At 45.6% G+C, this 22,255-nt stretch overlaps 1 protein-coding gene across 4 annotated transcripts in view; it reads left to right on the top strand.

Moving 5' to 3' along the window:
• The first annotated feature begins 8,506 nt into the window (after nt 1–8,506).
• Nucleotides 8,507–22,255, top strand: part of ERG (v-ets avian erythroblastosis virus E26 oncogene homolog) — a 274,924-nt gene continuing 261,175 nt past the window's right edge. For 3 of the 4 annotated variants that reach the window (XM_012640127.1, XM_012640123.1, XM_012640121.1), the window contains exon 1: nt 8,507–8,626. The gene's annotated coding sequence lies outside the window, so the exon portion shown is untranslated. Of the gene's footprint in view, nt 8,627–9,555; nt 9,691–15,452; nt 15,456–22,255 lie in introns of those variants that run through there. The other variant, XM_012640120.1, reaches the window with a different exon arrangement.

Below are 22,255 nucleotides of genomic sequence, written 5' to 3'. Positions count from 1 at the left end.
ATGAACAGAACTCTAGACCTGATGATTAATGAAATGAGCACAAATTGGTTTGCCTCAACTCAGACCAATTTAGAAGAGAACTTGTGTGTGTACATATATATATTTATAAACAAATAAATATAAATGCATATATATATGTGTGGAGAGAGAGAGAAAGAACTCATACAAACCGAATTATGTTTTGTTTTGATCTCCAGTTTATTTTAATCCAAGCCAAAGTAGACTCAATGTAATTCATTTCAATCTAATTTAAAAAACATTTATTCAATATCTCCCATGTGCCAGGCTCTGAGAGTACGAAGATAAATAAGACACGACCAACCGTCAAGAAACACACAGGCTGGCAGGAGACGGAGACCAACATAATCAGTGTCATGTGCTGAGTTCCATAAGGGACGAGCGCGTGGAACAGGATGGGAACAGAGTGCACCCGGCCTGTGCAAGACACTGAGTGAGAAACGTCATCCCCAATACCGCCATTTGCAATGCCTCCTTTCACTTTCTCCCTGACCGTCGCGGGCAGACTGAGGTGCACTTGCATTCCCGGTACTCGGAGGGTCCACGTCCCTGGCGAGTTGTGCCCGGTGCTGGGCGGGGCTGGCCTTCCCCAACACCGTCAGTGTGGAGTTACGGTCATCATGGGTGACACAGGGCTGCACCATTTGTATTTCACCCTGACTTTCCTGCATTTTGTCCCCGCACTCCTTGTTGAAAGTGATTATCGCAGAGTTCGGAGGAGGAAAAAGAAGTCAGATGGTGCGTAAAGGAGGGGGCTGTCCCCTCTTCACCTTGGTAGTGGTGGTGTGAATGGTGAGGGTCTCTTGGATAACATGGGCTCTGGGGATTTTTAGGCAACAAGTGACAGAGCTTCTTTGACACCAGCTGCTTCATTGGTCAGGTGGCAAGAGGGCAAGACCTCCAAATCTCTCAAGGCCCAATTCTCTGCAGAGGGGTGTCTCTCGCTCTTGCTGGGTTCTAAAGCCTCGTGCTGGCCACATCACTCGGCCCTTGGTCCACTCCCAGATCAGGTCCACAGGCGCCTTCCACGTGGAGGCCACGTTGGTTCGGCACCGATGCTGGCAGGGTGAGGGTCTGGGAAAACATGGATAACACACAGCCCATTGCAATTGTGCCTTTTATGGTTTCCATTGTAAACAGACTTGAGACAAGGGTTTGGGTTCAGGTAGCTTATCTGGAAAGTGATCCCAGGAAGCAAAAATGATGGAGCGGAGCAGAGGAACCAAGAGGGAGGTCAGCCAGTGAAGAGAACGTGCAGGATTAATCACTGCTGTGGGGCGCTGGCAAGGCTCTGAGCTGGGTCTCTGACAAGACACCAGGACACCGATACACCGACTGCCGTTGCTCATGAGCTGAGAGTTGCACCTCTGGGCCACCCATCCTTAGCTCTTCTAGGCTGCCTTGCACAAGTGCTGAACAAGCTTCCATGGCCCCAGAGACAGCTGTCTTCAGAGAAGCCGCAGACACGGGTGCTCAAGATGGGACCCTGTTGGTATGTGAGGATGGTCCCCTGTAGCTGTGCAACTGTGGGTGAACTTGGAGCTGGGCCAATGGGACCCAGGTGACAGTCAATTATGTTGGTCATATGTTGGTACCAGGAGGCGAGTTCGGTCACAGATAGTGCTACTCGAGGTTTAGGATGTGATACCAAAGGCCAACAGATCAGTAATTTGTGAAGATGGATTATCCTGCCGATGCTGTGCTAGATGCCACAACCGTGCAAACGGTAGGCTCTGCAGTCAGAATGGATTGCGGAGAGAATCCTGCGCATGTGGGGATTTGCGTGAGAAAGCGATAGGTGTTAAATTAGAAAGAAAACCTGGACCCAGATCCTGGGAGACTCAAATACTCACATATAGGAGCCACAAATCGGAATGCACACCACACGACTTATACGTGCAGAAAAAGGGCAATTGTTTCAATGACTCTGAGCTTCTTCCTGTGCCCCACTTGCTGGTTAGCAAGAAAGATACTAACTTATTACCAGACCTGGTTAGAGCTTCACATCTGATCTAGTGAGCAGGCTCTACGCAGGCTGGGTCTTCCTTGGATCAAATGCTCAGGGGCCTTTTCCTAGAGGCTCTCGACACAAGCTGGTGTCCAGGCGCGTGGAACTGGTGTGCTCTATGGCAGCCTGTGTCAAACGCTCCGTGGTAAAAAACCAGTTTGTTAGCTAGTTTTACAATTTTCAAGATGTTGCTAATGGATATTTTACAAAATATAAAAAAATAAGTTATTAGGACCAATGAAATGAAAAATATATAAAATCCAAGCTCAAACTTATTATTAAATTGAACAGACACAAAATAACTCTGTCAAATTGCTATAGACATTTTTGCACACGTACTCTCAATTTCTGGACTTACTTACCTTGCTGTGACTAGTAACAAATTTCACACACTGATGCTGATCCAGGGACCACACTTGGAGGAGCACCTATCTCCTGGAAGAGACGAGGTCCTCAGACACAACGTCTTTGGGTTTCTAGGGAAGGTCCTCCACCTTCTCGGTTCCACATGCCCTGCTGCCATTGGTGGCTGAAGCCTGTGGTTGGTGGAACTCACCGTCCACAGCCTGCTTTGGCACGTGCTGGCCACTTGGTCTTACCCCAGCGCCAGCAGGCTGTCTAACACCAGGCTCAGCCACACCTTTGCCTCAGCTTGCAGGTTCAGAAGTTGATTTCCGAGGTTGGCTGTGACCTTACCTCACTGCAGCAGGCCCCTGGGATCTCAACCCAGACTCTACACCACAGAGAGCACTCAGAACCCCCTCTGCCACCCTAGGCTCTGCAGTGTGAGAGCTTCCAGGGCCCTTATTCGGGGTTGTGGGTGAGAACCCCCTCTGCCCTGAGCACTGGCCTCACCTGCCTGCATCTCTGGGCAGAAGCCAAGGAAGAGAATAGGGACACAGACTTTCTTATAACTCCTTCCTTCATCTCTCCCAACAAGCCAGGGGCCTCAGAAGGAGCAGGCTTTCCCACATATTACTCTCTCGCCCTCCTGAATCCCACCTCCTCGGCCACATCTTAAGGACTCTCTGTCTACACTGGGGGAGCACTCCCTGAGTGGGATGGATGCCCCAGGCTGTGCAGTGCTGAGTGAGTGCAGAGTGTTTTAAAGAAATGCAACTCCTGTCCTGCTCCATAATCCTACTTTGCACCTTGAATTTCTTCTGTAACAAATCCTAACCTTCCATTCCCCACCAGGCAGACAGGTAGACAGCAAAGATTGCCCCAGGGTCAAGTGTTTGCCCTCTGCAAGGCAAAAGAGAAGACGCGTGTTTGTAATTTTCAGATTCTCACCCTGTGACACCTAACAAATGCACCTGCAACCTAGCCACCCGGCAGGTGGTATTCCTGAAGGTTTCTAAGCCCAGGTGTGGCACGATGGTGCTGCTGTCATTCACGGGTGAGTCGGTGCAGGAAGACACCAGCAGCCAGGCGGGCAGTTGGGAGGCAGCTCCAAAGGTCAGATGTGAGGTTGTAAAACCTTGACGAGGCTGGGCCCTGGGAATAGACATAAGAGGGTGGGTGTCCGTGGGAGCTGTGGAGAGTCAGTCTGGCCCACAGTGACTATTTAGCTATTGAGTGAGAAGATTCAAAGATCCAACTCCTTTTGAGTAACCGCTGTGAACAAAGTCCAGGAAAGCTAAGGTTGCTTCAAGGAGCTTATGTATAGAGGGAATTTCAGGGTCACACCGTTACAATGTGTGCAGAAGGGTGAAGTTAGCAGAAATGAGTGCTGTTCCAGAGTAGAAAGGATGGCATTAATTGGGCTCAAGGCTGGCAGGGAGGTACCCAGATGGAGGCTTTGAACAAGACCTGGGTTGAGTCTTGACTTGCTTGCTAGCTGTGTGAACTTGGAGCATCTCCGCCTTGTCACTACTGCACAAGGTGACTGGCAGGCACTCTTGGAATAAATATACCTGTAAGTGCTTCCTAAATGGTACATCCAAACGAATGATATCTGCCACCATGGAGATGGGAAGGACATTCCAGGACAAGGGGACAAAATGAGGATGGGATTCCAAGGTTCCAGGACTTGGTGAGTGAGCTAAGAGTGACAGTAACGACGGAAAGATTGGACTCCAGCCAGGCAGCTGTTTGGGGGGTAGGGAGCTCATTTTTAAAATGCATTTTGCTGGAGATATCTGATTGGGTGGAGATTCTGGACTTTCTTCTACATTCATCTAATGGCCATGATTTCAACAGCTGTGACCCACAGCCCTGGAAGCCATTTCCACCACCTGCGGAGTTTCAAATGTATCTACCAGTGCCATAGATTCCCTGTCCCCTGGGATTCTGATTCACTCGGTCTGAGATGGGCCCCAGACTGTGGCATTATTTTTGAAGCCCCATCATCAAGGTGGTTTGGATGTGGAGGGAGGTTCAGACCACCGCTGCGCAGACCCACACCAGGTCGATATGGGATCGAAAGGTAACAGAACCCATCCCCAGAGGGTGCCGCCCTTGCTGCATTGCTGTATGAGAGAAGCGAGAAGTGTGTGCATGAGGGTTTGTCAGAGAGAGGTATAATTTCTAATAGGCTCCCCTAAATTGATCAATTAGTCACTACGCCACAGAGTAGAGATATGAAGATGAATAACCCAAGTTCCTCCCTGGGACGTCCTGTGTGTAGCATATTTGAGGTCATCCACCTCAACAGCCTCAGTTAACAACACGTGAGAAATCGAGGCTTCAAGCAAGTGGCTATGACTTGCCCAAGGTCATCTGGCTGAAACGTACTAGACTTCTGTTCTCGTGCAATTCCTCCCTAAATTGTGCATTACATCTGCAATGGACTTTTCACCCCTTGAAATTATATCAGGTCATCCGTAATCATAAGACAAGAATTTACTATTCCAGAGTACAAATTAAAGACATGATGATATTGAGTTTCTTTGCCTTGATGTACTGTTATGCCAATGACTTTGTCTATTCAAAAATCAGAGGAGAAATTGTCTCAATTGTCTAAAATTGCAACTATTTTCACACTCATGAGTAATCCCATTATGAAAACATACATGACAAAATTGTTCATTGATAGTTTCAGTGTCAGAGCATATAAAGCTCAAAACCAAATTGCCTAAATATAATTGTCAGAAGAGCTGGAGCAAATCTCCTGGTGTACTGTGTGTAATTCCACTCTAAAAATACAAATAGAGTCTCCCGATTCATTTCGTATAACCTTTGTCACCACAGCTCATTGACAGATGTACAATGTGTTTTGTATCAACTTATTTTGTGTGTTATGCAAGTTGATAGGAATTATGCATTATGCAATTTTACAGAGCAGTTTGTGGTCACCACGTGTTATTAAGAACTGCTGTGTGTACTGAAGGCTCAAACTGCATCTGACGTAGATTATTAAAGCACTGCAGAGGGTGAGAGTGTTGCATGAAATTCATTTATCTGGAAGGATAAAGAACACCTAAAACCGACTTCTTAGCAGCTGATAATGAAAGATAATAGTAATGCTTGCACAGTAGGTTGAGGTCTCCCCTGAGAGAATGTGTACATGTGTCCTCTTGTGTTCACTAAGAGTCAAGGACAGAAATCAGCGAATGGGATGAGAGGGACAGGGGAGGCTCCCTTTAGAACCCCCACCTGTAATGTTCTGATGCTTATTCTCATCTTTTCCATGTCTTGGGGTGCCTGTGTGTGTTCTAAGACTGCATGAGGGAAAGTGGAACTTGGAATGGGATGGGACGGGGCCTCCAATGATGCTAAGCTTCGGCTCTACCTGATCCATTTCCACGATGACGAGAGGGTCCCAGTCGATTGCATGGAGACGGTGAGCAAGGGCTCGAGCAAGTGGCAATGGCTGAAGCATTGAGTGCGATCTCCTTCATCAAACCATGTCCGTCCGTCCGAACGGCCGAGGGCCAGATTTGAGCTCACCAAAGACGTGAACGTGTCAGGGTGAGGAACCTCACGCCAGTACCTCGTTTAAAACAGAATCTGAGACTTCCTCCCTTGTGAGCATTCACTGCAGAGGGATATGCTACCCTTTCCATATTTAACACATGCACACGCAGAACTGCTAAGCCGTAAAGCGAGCTCAAAGACGCTCCGTGCAAGGACAACAAAAACCAGACCTTTCAAAATGATAACCAGGATTTTATAACTCATAACACCATGCATGTTATATTAAAAGTGGAAGACTTTTTGAACTGCAACCTTTACATCCCTATCCAATAGTTCTTTCAGCTTTGAAATATTCACAATCTGAATTTTATAGGGATTATTTTTTATTATAGGTAAAGCAATTAAATCTCCATATTGAAGGATGAAAACCTTTTAAGGCCCTTCTCAGAATATCAAAAGAAAAGGAGACTTATATTTAACAGGTGTGACAACCCAACTCAGGACATTTCATTGAAAAAGAGCTTGACATTATCCAGTAACAAATACTTACATTAATCCAAAACATCTTTTGGATAAAAGGAATTTTAAAAAGAATTAAGTTGACCACAAAACTTTATAAAAGAAGACCATCTCATGTATGAAATACTTAAAAATACTAATTCTTATGGAATGTGTCAAGCGGTGTTTTAATAAAAGGCTTCCTTTTAAATGACATTTAAACTTAATTAGAATTATAGCATTTGTCCTGCAATACAGAGAGTAAAGCTGTCTCTTTTACTTGCATTCTATGGGCCTCTCAAATTAACTTACTTGATTTAATTTATGGAAATTGCTTTCTTCCTCTTTGACCTTGATGCTGGACCAGACTGAAGGGAATGCCGTGGTAGTAGGCAGGGATTAGATTAGACAACAGAAAGAACTTCCTACCTATAACCATAAGACACAGTCAGTTGGAGGAGGTGATGTAATAAGACCTATGCAAAAGTCTGGTATTTTGGGTTCCAAGATTCTTCAAAGTTAATGACCCAGGTTTTATGAATGGTCTCAGAATATGTTGCTTGTCTTTTAAGAAATTCTCTCTTTCTCTCTCTATCTCTCCATCTCTCTCTGGTATCTTTTGGACGGAGGAGAAGTCACAAATGACAGTGTTTCAGATATTGTTGGTTTTTCTGAACTCATTATTTCTCTTCTTAACAGTAGTAACTTGAGTTATTGAAATCATGTTCTTTCTGCTATTAAACTGTACTCCTTTATTCTTAACACATGTTCTTTTTTCAATTAGCATAGAAAATATTATTCTCAGCACTGTTTTGTCTTACAATATTCAGTGCTAGTGATGATGATTGAGAAACCGTGAGAGGGTAAAGTAGTGATAACAAGCAGAGTCATTGCTCGGGGGCTACTGAACTCATTGGACAGGTTCAGTATCTGTTGACTTTAAAACGCTCCCTTAAATGTTAAGGCTCCCTATGGTGAGTTTTGAAAATTAGTGGCTAAGGGGAAGACTTCCAAACACAGTGAAATAACTCCTATCTTGAATATCTGGAGAATAATTAGAGAGAAAAGGAACCAAAACATGCACTTGATAGTTAAGGTCAGAGACAGGTTGAATATGTCTTAAGACCATGTCAACTACAGTATTGTGACTTTCGTGGTACTAGTGAGCACATTCAATACTAAAGGAAATGGAATCAGTTTTGCAAATGACGATTTGACACAGATTGTGTAGTCGGCAAGACCCTATTACTAAATAAGTACTTACCTTTTAATATGCATTCTACTCTGTAAACTCAGAACGGATGCATGCTTGTCAGAAACTTAATGTTTTCAATATTTGTTTTTATTGTTATCTTCTCTTGGCCACCTATGGAGAGGTGGGCTTGTATCAGAACTACCACGGTGTTCAAGAAATTTTTCAGGAATGCATTTGTAGTTTCCTGAAGGCTATCCATCTTCTTGGACATTGGCTAGTGAATGAGCCAATTTTGGCATCTCTAGGGTTAAAGATGCTCAGAACCTATAGGTACTGGAAAAGGGTTTCTAAACCCAGCTGCTTAGACCCATTTTATTTTTTCTCCAGCAAACAGGAAATGGAGCCCTGAAGGCTTTTTTTTTTTAACTGGAAAGTGTGTGGGGAGGGGGTACACTCACCCTACCCACATACAACCCCGAGCCTGACCCAGACTTGGGGGTCTCTGTGTGTTTTTTCTTCCCTGTCTTTTTTTCTATTATTTTGGCAGACTTTTTGGAATGTCTGGGAGCTAAGGGCTTTGCTTCATGGAGCAGAATTCTGAAGCAAGAAAAAGCGAAAGTTATAGACTAAACCACAGAAATGTAAACACGTCTGCAGCTAAAATAACTCCACTTTCATTGAAAACACTCCTCCTTCACAATCAGACTTCTGTGTGCTATGGTCAATAAAACTGCATGTTAATAGCGACCAATTAATAGATTATGTTGCTCGGCCTTAAAAGTTGAGGGAGTTTTAATTATTATTTTTCAAATTAAAGGAGTGCTTATTCCCTCCCTTCCTTGGGGTGGCGGGGGGGGGGCTTAGCTTTCTTTCTGGCTGTTTGCTGAAATTCTTGGCTGTTAAAGTTTGGAGAGGGAGGGACATGGGTAGTTTTCACTTGGTCGCAATGGGGAGAGTGTGCGAGAGAACGCTCTGGGAAGGGTTCCTAGGGATCGCTTCAGGACTGTCGTGACGCCCGCGGGACATGAGTGAAGAGAAGCAGCGCTCAGGTAAGCACGGTTTTGACATCAGAATTCACTTATAAACGAAAACATCCGGAGGGGGCTCAGCACCGTGTCCCGGAGGCGGATGAGCGGAGCCTCTGCGCTGCACCGTTCGGAGGCTGTTTCTCGCGGCGCGGTGTCCTCCCGGGGCGCTGGGCTGTCACCGCGTCCTGACCGGCCGGCCGGGGCGCTCCCGGGCATCCTGGCGACGCACGGGCTCCTCACAGGTGCTCGCGCAGGTAGCTACTCAACGTCCTCGAGCACCCGCGCGTCCTCGTTAGCCTAAGAACGACGTGGTCCCAATTCTGCTTGGCATCAAAGGCAGTCCGTGGTCATTTTAAACTTCGAGGGCGGCAACCACTTTTAACTTTTATTATTTTTAGCGTTTGTAACGGTTTTCACTGAGGCTGGAAAGAAATGTTATTTCTCACTAAAAGCGACCCCGAGTTTCGAGGTGAACACCTCCGAGGCTCCCTCCTCCCTTCCCCGTCTTTTCTTGTTCCTCGCCCCTCCCGGAGTCGCGTCCTGGGTTTCTTTCTTACTGGGGCCCGGGCTCCGTCCTCCGTGGTTCCAGGCTCTGCTCCTCCTCCTCCTCTGCCTCCTCCTCTTCCTCCCCGGAGCCGCCAGCTGCGTCCCAAACCCGAGCGGGGCGCGCAGCGTCCAAACCTGCCGGCGCCGCCCGCGCTCCCGGGCCCGAGGGCGCGCGCACGGACACGCGCGCACACGAACCCCCGCGCGCACAGCCACTGCCCCGCGCACACCTGGGTCCCCGCGCCTCAGCCACGCGCACCTGGACGCGCGCGTGCACCCCTCCCGCCGCGCCCCCGCCCTGCCCCCGCGCGCGCTCCGGCTCGCGAGTGGCGCGTCGGGGCGGCCGCCCTGCTCGGCGATTGGCGGGAGCCGGAGCCTCCCCGTGGCCGGCGCCCACGCCATGGGCTGAGCCCGTCGCGCCGAGGGAGTCAGTGAGACCCGGCTCGGCGCGCACGGCCAAGGCCCGCGCGCGGGCACACGCGGGCGCGGACACGCGCGGACACACACGTGCGGGACACGCCCTCCCCCGACGGCGGAGCGTGCAGCTGGGTAAGTCCTGCGCCCCGCGCGCCCTGCCCGGGTCCCGCGCTGGTGGCGGCGGCGGGGACGGTGGCGGCGGGGTGGCCCGCGGGGGGCGCTCCGCCTGGCTGTTCCGACGGCGCCAGGACAGGTGGGGCGTGTGGCGACAGGAGGGGCCGCTCGCCAGTGCTGGGTCCCCGGGAGGCGCGCGGTGGGGTGCGGATGGAGAGGAGCCGGCACCCCGAAGTTGGCAAGGGCCAGGAGAGCAAACCTCATCGGGGCACGAGCAAGGGGTTGTTTGACCTCGTCTGGAATAAAAATAAGGCTTGAATTAAAGCCTACGCTCGGCTAAGAGTAGAGACCAGGTGTGGGGCTTGGATGTCACCACCCTCTGGGTCCTTCCGTGCGTGGAATGAGCCTCCGACGACGGCGCCCTGCCGCACGCTCCTAAACACGGGCTCCGGGGACCGCTCAACGCCAGTGGTGGTCTCTTTCCTCTGTCCCCCTCTGTCCCTCTCTGTCCCCCTCTGTCGCTGTCTTTTCACCTTTCCACCCCTCAGCCTGCAGCTGTTAGGTTTATGCTTCCAGCGTACCACCGTAATTGGGAAACTCGGCATGTTAAAAACATAGCCTGTGTTTTTATCAGCTAGCCCTCTTGGTTTCTGTCTGAAATCCATGCATTTATCGCTGTTATATATTGCATAGATGTTTTACAAAAGGCATTACAGAGAGGCAGTGATTAATTTTTAAGACTTAAATGCTATTGTTAATAGCAGACTGAACTGCCCAGTAAAATGGATAAACAATTTCCATGCAAATGCGAACTTAAATATAACTCTTCGTTGATCTAAAGATAATTTCGTTTATCCTTCAAAAGAACAAAAATCATATGTGCCGCAGATTTTACACTGTACATGTTTCTATAGCTTCTGTAGTTCAGAAAAGTTTCAACGTGAATAAAAATACATTTTATTCTTCCCTGGGTGATATACATGGGGCATAGAGTTTATTTACCATTGGGACTAGTTTTGAGTATCTTTCATGCTCTCCCGGGAGTTTGGAGCCCCGGAAGGGAGAGCTGTCACATTCCTAGGGTTAACCCTTGCTCTGCTGGTTTCAGCTTGTTCAGGCGCCTGGGCCAGGCCAGAGCTCTTAGCGTTAAGCTATAGAGGATCAGGCAACAGAAGTCGTATAAAAACCCAACCAGATAAATTAATTCATTGTGTGTCGAATTATCGATGAGCTAATCACACCACTGAAATTACAATTCTAGCAGAAACAAGGTGAGCTATGCAAATTAATGGCTAATATGTAAAGTTTTATAATGCTCAAGAAATGCTTTAGGGGTGCTACACACATCACAAATGCCATTTATAGTTTGGTAATCCTGGCTTTGGTTTGTGTCAATGACTTTTAGAGATTTCACCAAACTAGCAAATGGGTGATCTATCTTTTGAGATATTTGTTAAAGAATATATAATTCCAATGGTACTTAAAATTTTAGTTTCTTCTCTTCTGTGACACTTTAAAATTACTTTATTTTATTTTTAAAAATTCAGGGTAGAGTTGCGATACATTATTTCACACTCAGCTGTTATTTCATAAGGGGTTATTGGTTATTTAATTTGAATTCTTTAGCTAAAATTTTGAAAATTAGCATGTATTATTGGCTGGCTAGTATAATGGGGCTGCACGCACACCTGTGTATAAACACCCCCTCTAATTTTCATGTTTTGTTTTGATATTAAAGAAAAATCTTGTTGAATTTTTAATCTTACAAAATAAGATATTTTATTTGTGGTAAGGACTAAGATCCCAGTGGAATGCCAGACATGTAAGTAGGAAGTAAAACATCTCAGAAAGATGTCAAAAATGATTTTAACTTACATACAATTCTAAAATCTTATATATTATGTATATATTGAACATAGTTCATACTGTAAGTAGATAACAGAAAACTTTAAATACTTTTTTCTAAAATTAATATTAGCTCTGATTTTTTTTCTTGTTATCTTTACATATAAAAAAAATAAACAAAAGGGGGGATTTATTTCTTCGCCAAACAGAGGAGCTAATGTTTTTAAAATTTTTTCCTATTCCCCAGTGAAAAACGATAGCAGGTCAGCGTCAGTCACACGATCTGCAAGAGTGGGGAGACATTGTCACATTGAATAAACGTCAGTGTTGCCTGTTATTTCATAGAACTCCATCCCGGAGGTGTTGACACAGAGACACCTACGTGTTTCTAATGAGACTCGCGGAGGCTGGGAAGCACAATTTGGTTAAGGTAACTAAAATAAGAATTAAGTCATGAGCAAAATTCCAGCTCTGTGATGCTGAGAGCCATTTCTCAGTTTGAGTTAACAACTGGTCTCTCCAAACGCAGGTCTCTCTTTGTCACCTCCTGGCTTCATCAACTCTTGCTTCCCAGGCAGGGTTTTCCAGTGAGGAAGAGAATGCCAAAAGGTTCTTTTTTCTTTCCCAATGTGGAAGGATACGTGGGCTTTCCCGGGGAGTATAGTCCTTCACAATACAGCTTTTGTTTATGTTCTGCACCTTGAATTTGAAACTATTCAAAACTTAGGAGCAACACTTGCAAGAAAAATAAGCTGACATGATAGAGGCATTCAAATATTTTGGGCACAATTACAGATAATTATGATACTTGGTGGCAGCAGTGCGAATTGAAACTTTCTGGAGACTTTAACAGTCCTACGTAGAGTTGCCCAGCCGCCCCCCTGCCTTGATGTCCTTGTGTGAAGCACTGTCCTTGGTGTTGGGAGCATCCTTATTAGAGGTCGGGTAATTAGCTGTACGTGATGCATTGTCAGTGTGCAACTTCTCACATTTTTGATTCAAGGCAGTTATTCTGTAAATAAACAACAGCGAGAGCTTCCAATGGCTGGACAATTGTCCGAACCAGTTTTTCCAAAATAGCCAGGGGGAGATTTTCCTCTTTTAACTTTACCTTTTATTTCAAACATTTTAGTATTGAAAAGAGAGAGCGGATTCAATGCCTGGTGTTTGTAACATTGCAAATCCAGTGAAGGTGGTGAAGAAGGGTGAGCTAAAATTACTTTGCTAAATTTAAGTGTAAGTAAAATGTAGACGACACCAAGAAATTAAAGGGTGTGTCTAAAAATGGAGCTCTGGGTCTAAGTTTTAGATTTAAACTAACTTTTAAGTTCTTCTATTTTTATAGTGGCATGTCATAATCTGGGAGACTCTGATTGTGTATGAGAAACAGTCATTTAACAGTGAAAGTAAGGGGTTTAGTTACCTTGACTCAATGTGTATTCAGAAGGAAGTTTGGTTATGTGACTGTCCTGTTCAAAAAGGCTATGTGTGAAAATGGAAATATCCCTCAAATGTGTAAAATAGGCCATTTGAAGTAATTGACCACTTTTTAAAATTAGGATTCTAGAGAAATAGACATCAGATCTGATCCGGGACAAACCCTCAGTATGTCTAAAGGTTTTAAAGATCTGACGTGCATGCTTTTCTGCATGCCAGACAGGGAGGTTTGTGTGACCACCCCGAGGAAACGTTAGACTGCGCAGAGTCATGCGCTGCATCCTGGAAATGATCAGCTGGCGCCGTGCATCTTTCCATCTGCGCTAAGGTGCACGTCAGCTTCCGAACTCTCCTGGACAACACGAGCAACCCGGGTCCGTTCGCTGCCTCTCGCCTTGCCGTAATACATTGACTGGAACTGGCAATAAGAAAGTGCTGTTCTTTCTTGGTTTGAAGATGTCGGTTCCTGAAATTCAGGCAGCCCTTGATGAGTTGATGGCCCAGTGACATGGGACAGCTCTGCTGTGTCCCTCACAGGTCCTGCCACTGGAGCTTTGCATCTGTAGGGGCTGCTGCTAGCGTCAGAGCCTGAGGCTTTGTGGCCCATCTCTGCGCTCTCAGGACCTTCCGTCTGGCTGGAAGCAGAAACCCCTTTGGACTCCCCCCTCTTTCACCCACAGGCCTGCCCTTGCCTGCTGCTGGGGCCTCTTCAGGGACAGCAGTTCCCCATCACGTGTGGGCTGGGTGGGAGGGGTGGAGAGCAGGGGACGGAGGGAGGCCTGGGATCTTGAGACCTTAAGACTGTTTAATGGAAACCTCATTCTCCAAGGCAGGCAGATCCTGCCGTACGACCTGGGGTTCGTCCCCAGGTCACCTTGTTCATTAAATAATTTGGGTGGGCAGGGCTGGGTACCAGCCTTTACTTAGAGCTGTGTTTCTGTTGAGTAGTGGGGCCCAAGCTCTTATTAACTAATTTCAGAACTGGGCGTTGAGAGATAGTCTGTTGGTAATGTTGTTGACCCTCAGATAACAACACTTCTTAAAATGATGACCGCTTAACTGCTTCATTGTTATAGTGATGGTGCTCCTTGGCATTTAAAAAATCAGTACCCAAGCTTACAGAATCCCAAAGGGAATTTTGCCTGATTAAATGGTTTTTGTTAGTTGTTCATAGGCAGGTGTGACTCCTTGCACACAATTAATTTGTACGGAAACGAGTATGTGCCAGACGCACGGCTGAAGGCTGAGAAGGGAGGCTGGCAGGTTACTTTCCTGGCAATCAAGCTGATTATAAAGGGACAGCGTACGGAGGAAATGCTGGAAGCTAGTGCAATGCTGCTCTCTTAAAATGAGGCCGGGTTGGGGGATTGGGAAGTCTACGCACAGGCAAAGAAGGAATTTCAGGACATGGGATCCTCCCCAAACCCACCTCTGTGTGCTACTGTTGTTGGAATTCTGCTGGATGCTGCAGCGAGTGAGGGTCTCAGGGGTCAGAGAAACTACTGAAAGGAGCTATTATGAGGGCCCTTTGTGAGAAGGAGGGACGACCACGGCACCACTTAGGAAGGGAAAACTTTGAACCCCAGGACTGGAGGAGGTGCATTTTAGAATTTTTGTAAGGGACATGCATAGATCTAAGCTCAGTATAAATAATAAATGAAGTATGTGCTAGTAAAATGAAATGTTTTGAAACAGAAACCACTCACATTTACAATCTCAACATAAAACTTTTTAATTAAATGTATCAGAAAGCTGAGATTTCTTTTATTAGGAAATGAGGTAAAAACATTTTGAAAAGAAACCGACTGCCAATTGAGGAACGTTCTAAGAAGATTTCATGCGTTGAATGGATTCCCATTAAAATTATATCCAACCTCACAAAGCTGATGTGAGCCTGCTGCCAGATTTACAAATCTGGGTCTATAATTGCACAAGGTTGAAACTCGCCTTGTGCAAGGTTTGCTCTTTTGCTGTGCAGGAGACGGCAGCAAGAGGACAGAATAAGCAGAAGTGGAGGAAAAATTTGCTTCTTCAGTACTGAAAAGTACTTTCTAGTCTATTTGACCCTGGCAATAAAATTAACTTCACTACAGAGTTTTTAAATAGGAGTAATGACAATAAAGATCAAATCTAGGGAGTATTTTGAGTCTGTTCCGGAGAACGGATGTTAGATCAGCATATTATTGGTATTTACCCCAAATTCTGAAACCCCACCTACAACCCCTGCCATTAAAACAAAGGAGGATATCGATTGCTGCTTGAGGTATCAAAGCATAAGGATTTTATAGCTGAAATAATATCAATTCTGAAGATACAATTATATCACTTGATGAAATTGAATTTATTTGTGCAGTTTTCTAAGACTTGTAAATATAGGTGATTAAACAGAATGTCGCACAAGAGCAATTTCTTCTAAGTACCCCGTAACCAAATTGCAAAATCAAAGATCAGTGAAGTCATTTCGTAAGTACGTACGTATAACCCCCAGTAAGTGTTGCATCTGTGTGTATATTAAAAGCACATTTGTAACATGCATTTAGCATCAATATATTATAAATTTTTTCCTTGCAAAAATTAAACACTGACTCATGTTAAATTTTCTTTATCAATTTTAAGCAACCTGGAAATATATTTCTCAATTAAAATTTATTCAGCACCTATTAACTGAGAGCACTCTGCTAAATGAGAGATGGAAACATGAGTTGTATAGGAACCAGTAAGGCACTGGATGTATCTAGAGATGAGAAAAACAGCTGCACATTTAACAGGAGAAGCCAGACATTACAGCATAGAGTCCTAGCCACCTGTCTGACTCCAGCAGTTAGTGGTACGCCTGAATTTTTCTCTTTTCCACTAGTCGTATTGACAACATGTAAACAAAACTACATCCTTTTCATTTCACATAGCTAAGTTTGCTTGAAGAGAGTTCACTCACGCAAGGATACTCTGAGTGCAGTGTCCTCGGCATGAATATCTACAGGTGGGAATTAATGCAGGACAAATGGAATGCCCGAGAATTCAGGCGTTCTGCTGAGTAAGCAGAGGCAGGTGGGCAGTCGGATTTGACTCACGCTGTGAAGGTTCGGGACTCGGTGGCAGAGCGGGTGCTCCGGATGGCAGGAAAGGCAAGTGCAGGGAAGAGGGGCTAGAAAGTGCAAGGTGTATTGGGGAGCGGACTCCGTCCGAGGCACTCTGGGGAGGCCCTGGGCAGTGCCTTCAGGGGGTGAAATCTAGCAAGAGGATGATGCTTATGCCACGCAATCCGGAAAGGGGTGAGTGCACACACCAGTAGGAGTGACACCCTCAGCAGTGCCACCTGCTTGAACCAGGCCAACATGGCAGTGAGCGGGGCTCTGGACTGTACGGTGACAGAGGGGATGGCACCTAGAGGGCTTCTGTGTCTTGTGCTTGGATGTGGTCTGTTGAGTACATGACAGACAGCCCATGTGATGCGTTTGCTGTAGGGCCTCTGTTGGGCAAGGTTGAATTGCAAGAAAGAATCCGTAAGATGCAAGCCCTTCTTTCTTATGGATTCATGGAGGGACTTCATTTTGAGCCTTGGCGTCAAGGGGAATTGAGTGTTTGGCTGCATGTCATCACATGGAGGCCTGGGTGTGACCGGCTCTAGCAAGGGCGTAAGCCCCCGAAGCCTGCCTGGCCGGCCGCTGCGCCGTTAGCTGCAGTTTATGTTCTCACCCTCTTGACCTTCATCTGTTTTATTTATTTTGAATCTACCTCTGAATTTTAAACAACCTTGTTATATGGCATATGTCCTTGTAGACCACTTTAAATCCTTTTTGGGAACAAGGTAGAGTGTAAGTAAAATAGAATCGTACAATGGAAAAGTGATCGAAGCCATGCCACAGGAAGTTCAGAAAATGCTTCCCAAAGGCCGAGGCGTTTGAGCCATGCCATGATGAGCGTTGGATCTGGACAGGTGGGGAAAGTGGAGGCAGCAGCGAGGTTGGGGGTGTGGAGAGTCAGGCACTGCTGGTGGTCGGAGTGTGGGAGTGTTGCCTGGGAGCTGGGTCACACAGCTGGGACCTGCCCCAGCCGTCTGGGTCTTTAGAGGGATCAGGCTAGACACCTATTTCAGCAGCGCAAGTGTGAAGTTAAAAGGTAGGGAAGAAAGCAATCTTGCAGAAGGGAAGGGAGAAGTATGATGTTGTTGAAGGTGGCAGGTGACATTCACGTCACCAGATGGTCCAGCCACAGGAGACGTGTTGCCGGGATCATCCTTGCCATGGCTCTGCAGGAGGTGCTCTGGTTGCACCCATTTTCCAGGATAGCAAAGTGAGGCTCGGGACTGCTAAGTCACTTGCCTGGAGTTGCACAGTAGTAAAAGCCAGAACTGGAACCAGGCGGTCTGACTCTGGGATCCATCTGTGGGACTCTGCTCTACAGAGTTACTTTGGTCAGAGCAGAGGGTCCATTATGGAAGTGACAAGAAGGGGGTGGGTGGCGTGGAGGCAGAGAGTCCTAGCAGCACTGGGAAACGAAATAGAATGTGAGTCTCGTGTGTGGTTTTAAATTTTCTGGTAGCCACATTAAAAAACAAACAGGTGAAAGTAATTTTAATAATAAATTTACATAACACAGTATGTCCAAAATATTATTTCAAATGTAATCAATCTTCAAAGTGCACGCGTGTAGTTTGCACTTACAGCACGTCCGGACTAACCACGTTTCCCGTGGTCGGGAGCTGCGTGTGGCCAGTGGCTACCATATTGGACAGTGCAGGTCTAAAATGTCCAGCTTAGGGGTTCAGATTTAATATAATGAGCAACCACGAAGTCGATTATAACTTGGTCACAGGAGTAGAATTTTTGTGACCTTATGTCTACATTGGCAAAATCACCCCCAATATCATCATGGAACCAGATAGGATAGCAACAGAAAATTGAATGCTAGCATGACATGTTCAGTACTAAATTTGCAGCTTTTAAATTGGAGGGAAAATATATGTATCATTTCCTGTTGAGTCACTTTATGTTTTTAAAGGGCAAAATAAAATACCTATTTTCAGACCAAAACTTTATATGCTTGGTAACAAACAGTGCTGCTTTTGTTGGACTCATATGCTGTGACAACTTCAAGTATAAAAATGTTATTTGAGTATCCTCTATTTAAAGATAATCCTAGCATGATGACAAATTTCTTGTTTTGCATGTTTCCTGAGAATAATACAATTTATCATTTTGAAGAACAGAGTTCTTAAAGTGCTAGCACCCCAGAGAAAGAAAGACTGTCAATGAAATGTATTGCTATAGAATTAACTTTTAAGAGACATAGTCCCATGAATTGATAATGACAGATGGCACATAACATGGGCCGTTCCATTTTATATAATTCTGAAGCTCAGGGCAGAGTCGTATGAAGTCAATCCACATCGCTTATATGCCTTTTGTTATGATCAGTGTACTACGTGTGATATGTTGTTGAATAACCTACCGTTTTAGCTATGCTTGTTTTAGAGTTGATTTAAGTTAATATTTATACAAAGTAAAAAAAAAAACTTCACTAGCAGATTCTTACTCAATCCCATTTTCCTGAATAAGACATTTGTTTTTAGCTCTGGTACCTGGTCTCTAGCAAACTCCTTGTCCGTGCTTCATCGTAGATAAGCTTGTTTCCATTATCACCAGTGCATGGTAAGGGGATTGCACTCTCCTTATTCTGGTTTAATTTTTCCCGGTGGGCAGTGCCTACTGTAAAAATAAAGCAAGCCAAAAACTGCTAAATAAAACATAGGTAGCTTCTCGCAACTCTAATCACTGTATCACACTTTATACCAAATTCAGCACAATGATTGGTAACCAAACATTAAAGCTGAAGAAATATTATAGTTTATTAAAATTTAAAAGAGGGAATTAAAAAAACTCAAACCAAGGAACGTGGCTGTGTTCTCACATCTGCCATTGTCCACCTCTGGTTGGTTGGGATACTTTATTGTAGGGTCATCTAAGGACAAACAAAAAAGCAAGACTGTATTTTGCATACAGCGGTCTTCGCTGCCTTCAAACGCAGGATTTTGTTGTCTAATCTTGTTTCGTCTAACATGGGCCACCAGGTGTGAGCCCTTCAGAGGTAACTGGAATTCTATCCCCGGGACTCCTGCACGTCCACTGGGTGCCGCGAGCTGCCTCCGACCGTCCCCGTTTCCCATGGGAGTACAAGTTTAATTTGAAGTCCAAATTATATTTGAGAAGTCTGAAGCACATTAAGACTTCTTAAATAATTCACTTGGGGTTACGTTCAGTGAACATGTGTAAATATGAGAATGTGCGAGGCAAGTGGTCTAAACACAGAGTGAATACGAGACTGCGTTGATGCAAGCCACATGTGTGCAAAATCTCTTTGGAAAAAGCGTGTCATCACTGGTAACCAGAACCTTAGACTGGACCGGCTATGTGGCTTGTAGGGCAGGGTTAAAGTCCAGTTGCTTCTGTGCTTGGGGCTTTACAGTTTGCAACAAACTGCTCGATGCGGGGTGGTGGGCTTGTGGTTGCAGCTCTCAGCTGCATAGCAAGGAAGGAGCCAGTGACCCACTGAGACACCTACCCCAGGGCCCAGCGAATTCCCTGCCAATTTCTCAGGTCGGGTATTTGCGGGTGTGAAATGGTTGAAATGGTGCTCTTGGAAACTCCCGTATTTAAACTTGGATTAATAATGACAACTGTAGAGTTTATTTTTTTTTCCTTTGGGCTAAACAATTTTCATATGCGATGGGGTTGTGTGGGTGGATTCAGCGACATTACAAGTGACACCCAGTGGAGTCAGCTCATAAAGTCATCTAAGCGTTGCTAAGCATTTCCCTCTTCCTCACGATCCCTAAATTTACAGACCTCCCTCTCTACGGCAGCATTGCTGTCCCTTCTGCGCTGGGCACCCTTCCTTAACAGTTCGGACTCACACCATTTTGGAGTGTCAGTGTTAGCTAAGTTTCACCTGCAGTCAACACACACGGGGACTAAAAAGAAACAAGCCGGCAACTCTAATGAAACCAGGCTGCAGGTCTGAAGCGCTTTTGGAAGATCCTGCCCCTGCTTTCTGTCCTGTGTCTGGTTTTCATGGAAATTTGTGTCTGGGAGTGAGGGGGAATCAGAGTGGGTTTGCTGGAGGCAGGTGCCTGTGTTCTTTGGCTCTTGTCATTAGGAGTCAGGACCAGGGAGCCTCGGAGGAGGTGAGGCAGGCAGAGGCCATAGCAGATATGTGGGCACCGTGCAGTCTTTGTAAGACAGGGGAGATTTTCACAGGCTTCCTGATTGTCGAAAATTATTTATAAGTCTGCCATAGTCTGGGAATTTGGGGACAGAAAACATACTTCACTTACTGTCCGTGCTCCATAAATTACCCTTTGAGTTCGTGGCAAAGTTATTTCTGTCTTCTGTGATGCTGGTGTATGTCATCCCTGAGACTGTGAGTAAAATGACTGCGTTTCTTTGCAGTAAATGCTGCATGACTTCCAGCAAGGACCTGTTCAGCGAGGTCAGGGCAACATGCGGTAGCATCGTGGCTCTGTTTGAAATATGGGCTACCTCTCAAAAAGGTTGGGAATAAATTTTCGCCCAATCCAGATTAAAAAAGATTAAAGAAGAAATGGAAATGAGGATCAGAATTAGTTACGTTTGCACTGGCAAAGGAAGCGAGATTAAACACTTGCTTTTCGTCTTTGCTCCAAGCAAGTAAAAATAAGAATTGCATATTATATATTTGAGGACGTTAAATGCATGCTTCCCTTTTGGAATAAGCAAGTCTATTTGTACTAGACTTTGCCAGGGCAAAGGTTGTTTGCTGCATGGGGCACTTGGTATGTCATGAAGAGATGTCCTGAGAAATCTTCAGTTTATAGACATTAAAAAATAGGTTGCTGTTTTCAAATAAGTATGATGATCTGCTTCATTTGTGTCAGGGCGTTGGGTTTTTGTTTCATTCCTTTTTTAATTCATTCAGTTTATCCTTGGTTTTGTTTCTTGTTCTCAGCACCCATCGGCTTCTAAAATAGGAGGTCACGTGTACATGGCTTGTTAAAGAATAAATGAGTGTGACATAACTCTTTCAACTCCCAACTTACAGAAATAATTTTGGGGACATCCTAAACAAATCATGATAAATATAAACTTAGCTATGTGTATATCACTTGAGGCATTGGTGCCCCAAACATCAAGAAGTAGTGCTACCCTTAGGTTTAAATAGTGTTTTTCAACCTTTTTTCATGATCAACCTTCTAAAAAAACCTTTTCTGTTATTTTTTTTCCTAATTGTCCGAGCCCCACAGGGAAACTTAATACCACAAATATACTGTATGTCTGTTTCAGTATTTTATAATACATTATGTATGTCTGCATTTAGGTATATCTGTGTTTTATACATGAAAAGAATATGACGTTTTTCATCCCCCAACAACCAGTTTTAGCCTCCCTGGGAGGGCCGGGCTAGAATACGCAGTGCCGAGGCTTACCTTTGAGGAAGATTCTGTTGAGGAGAAAAGACGGCCAGTGCCACGTGTGACCTTAAAAAGGACGGAAGGAGGTGAGGAGATGGAAGGGAAGGAAGGACGTCAGGCCAGAGAGTGATGTTCTGTTGTCCTCCTTGTTTAGGACGGGGCCTGAAAACTGCTAGTGAGAAAACAAAAGGCAAAGGCGGGCGGGTTCCCTTTGGTGTTACTCAGGCGGCACCGTTAGACGTGCAGAGTTGCCGACCACGCACCTTCCTCGTGTGTAAAGGTGACACGGTGCTTGTCAAAGGCGGGCAAGATCAGGCGATCTGTGGAGACACCCAAGTTGCAAACATAAGCAGCCTGGCCAGAGGTCCGCAAGACACCCTGGAGGCCGGGTGGGCAGGTGTCCCGGCCAGCGGGGAGAGCTGCCCTTCCTCCCTGGTACCACTAGGAGCAGCCGCCCGATGTCTGCACGCGGCGTTCGCCCGCACGCCTTGGATGCAAAAATGCAGGTCGTGTGGTGTTTCTGATGTGCGGCAGCTGGATCACATTGACTCTGATATTTCCCCTCCAGTAAAAATGGAAATATATTAAAAAGCAAACAACAAAAAAAAAGACATGCTGAGTTTAAACCAAAACTCGATCAGAAGAGAAAAACACTTGGGCCAAAGTCAAGAGAAACAAACCTGTGCCAGCACAGATTTTTATGAAAATGATCAGCGAATAGTATTTCCATGAAAAGGCAACTGACTCAGAGACGGAGGCTGGCTGTTCCGTGCGGCAGAGTGGAAGAACCCACCCACGCCCCGTAGCCGGCAGGACCGCTTCGGCGTAGTTGCTAGAAGTGACCC

This window comes from Propithecus coquereli, unplaced genomic scaffold, assembly GCF_000956105.1.
Source record: "Propithecus coquereli isolate 6110/MARCELLA unplaced genomic scaffold, Pcoq_1.0 Scaffold148, whole genome shotgun sequence".
Classification (NCBI taxonomy): domain Eukaryota; kingdom Metazoa; phylum Chordata; class Mammalia; order Primates; family Indriidae; genus Propithecus; species Propithecus coquereli.
This window is presented reverse-complemented; position numbering and strand designations above follow the sequence as displayed.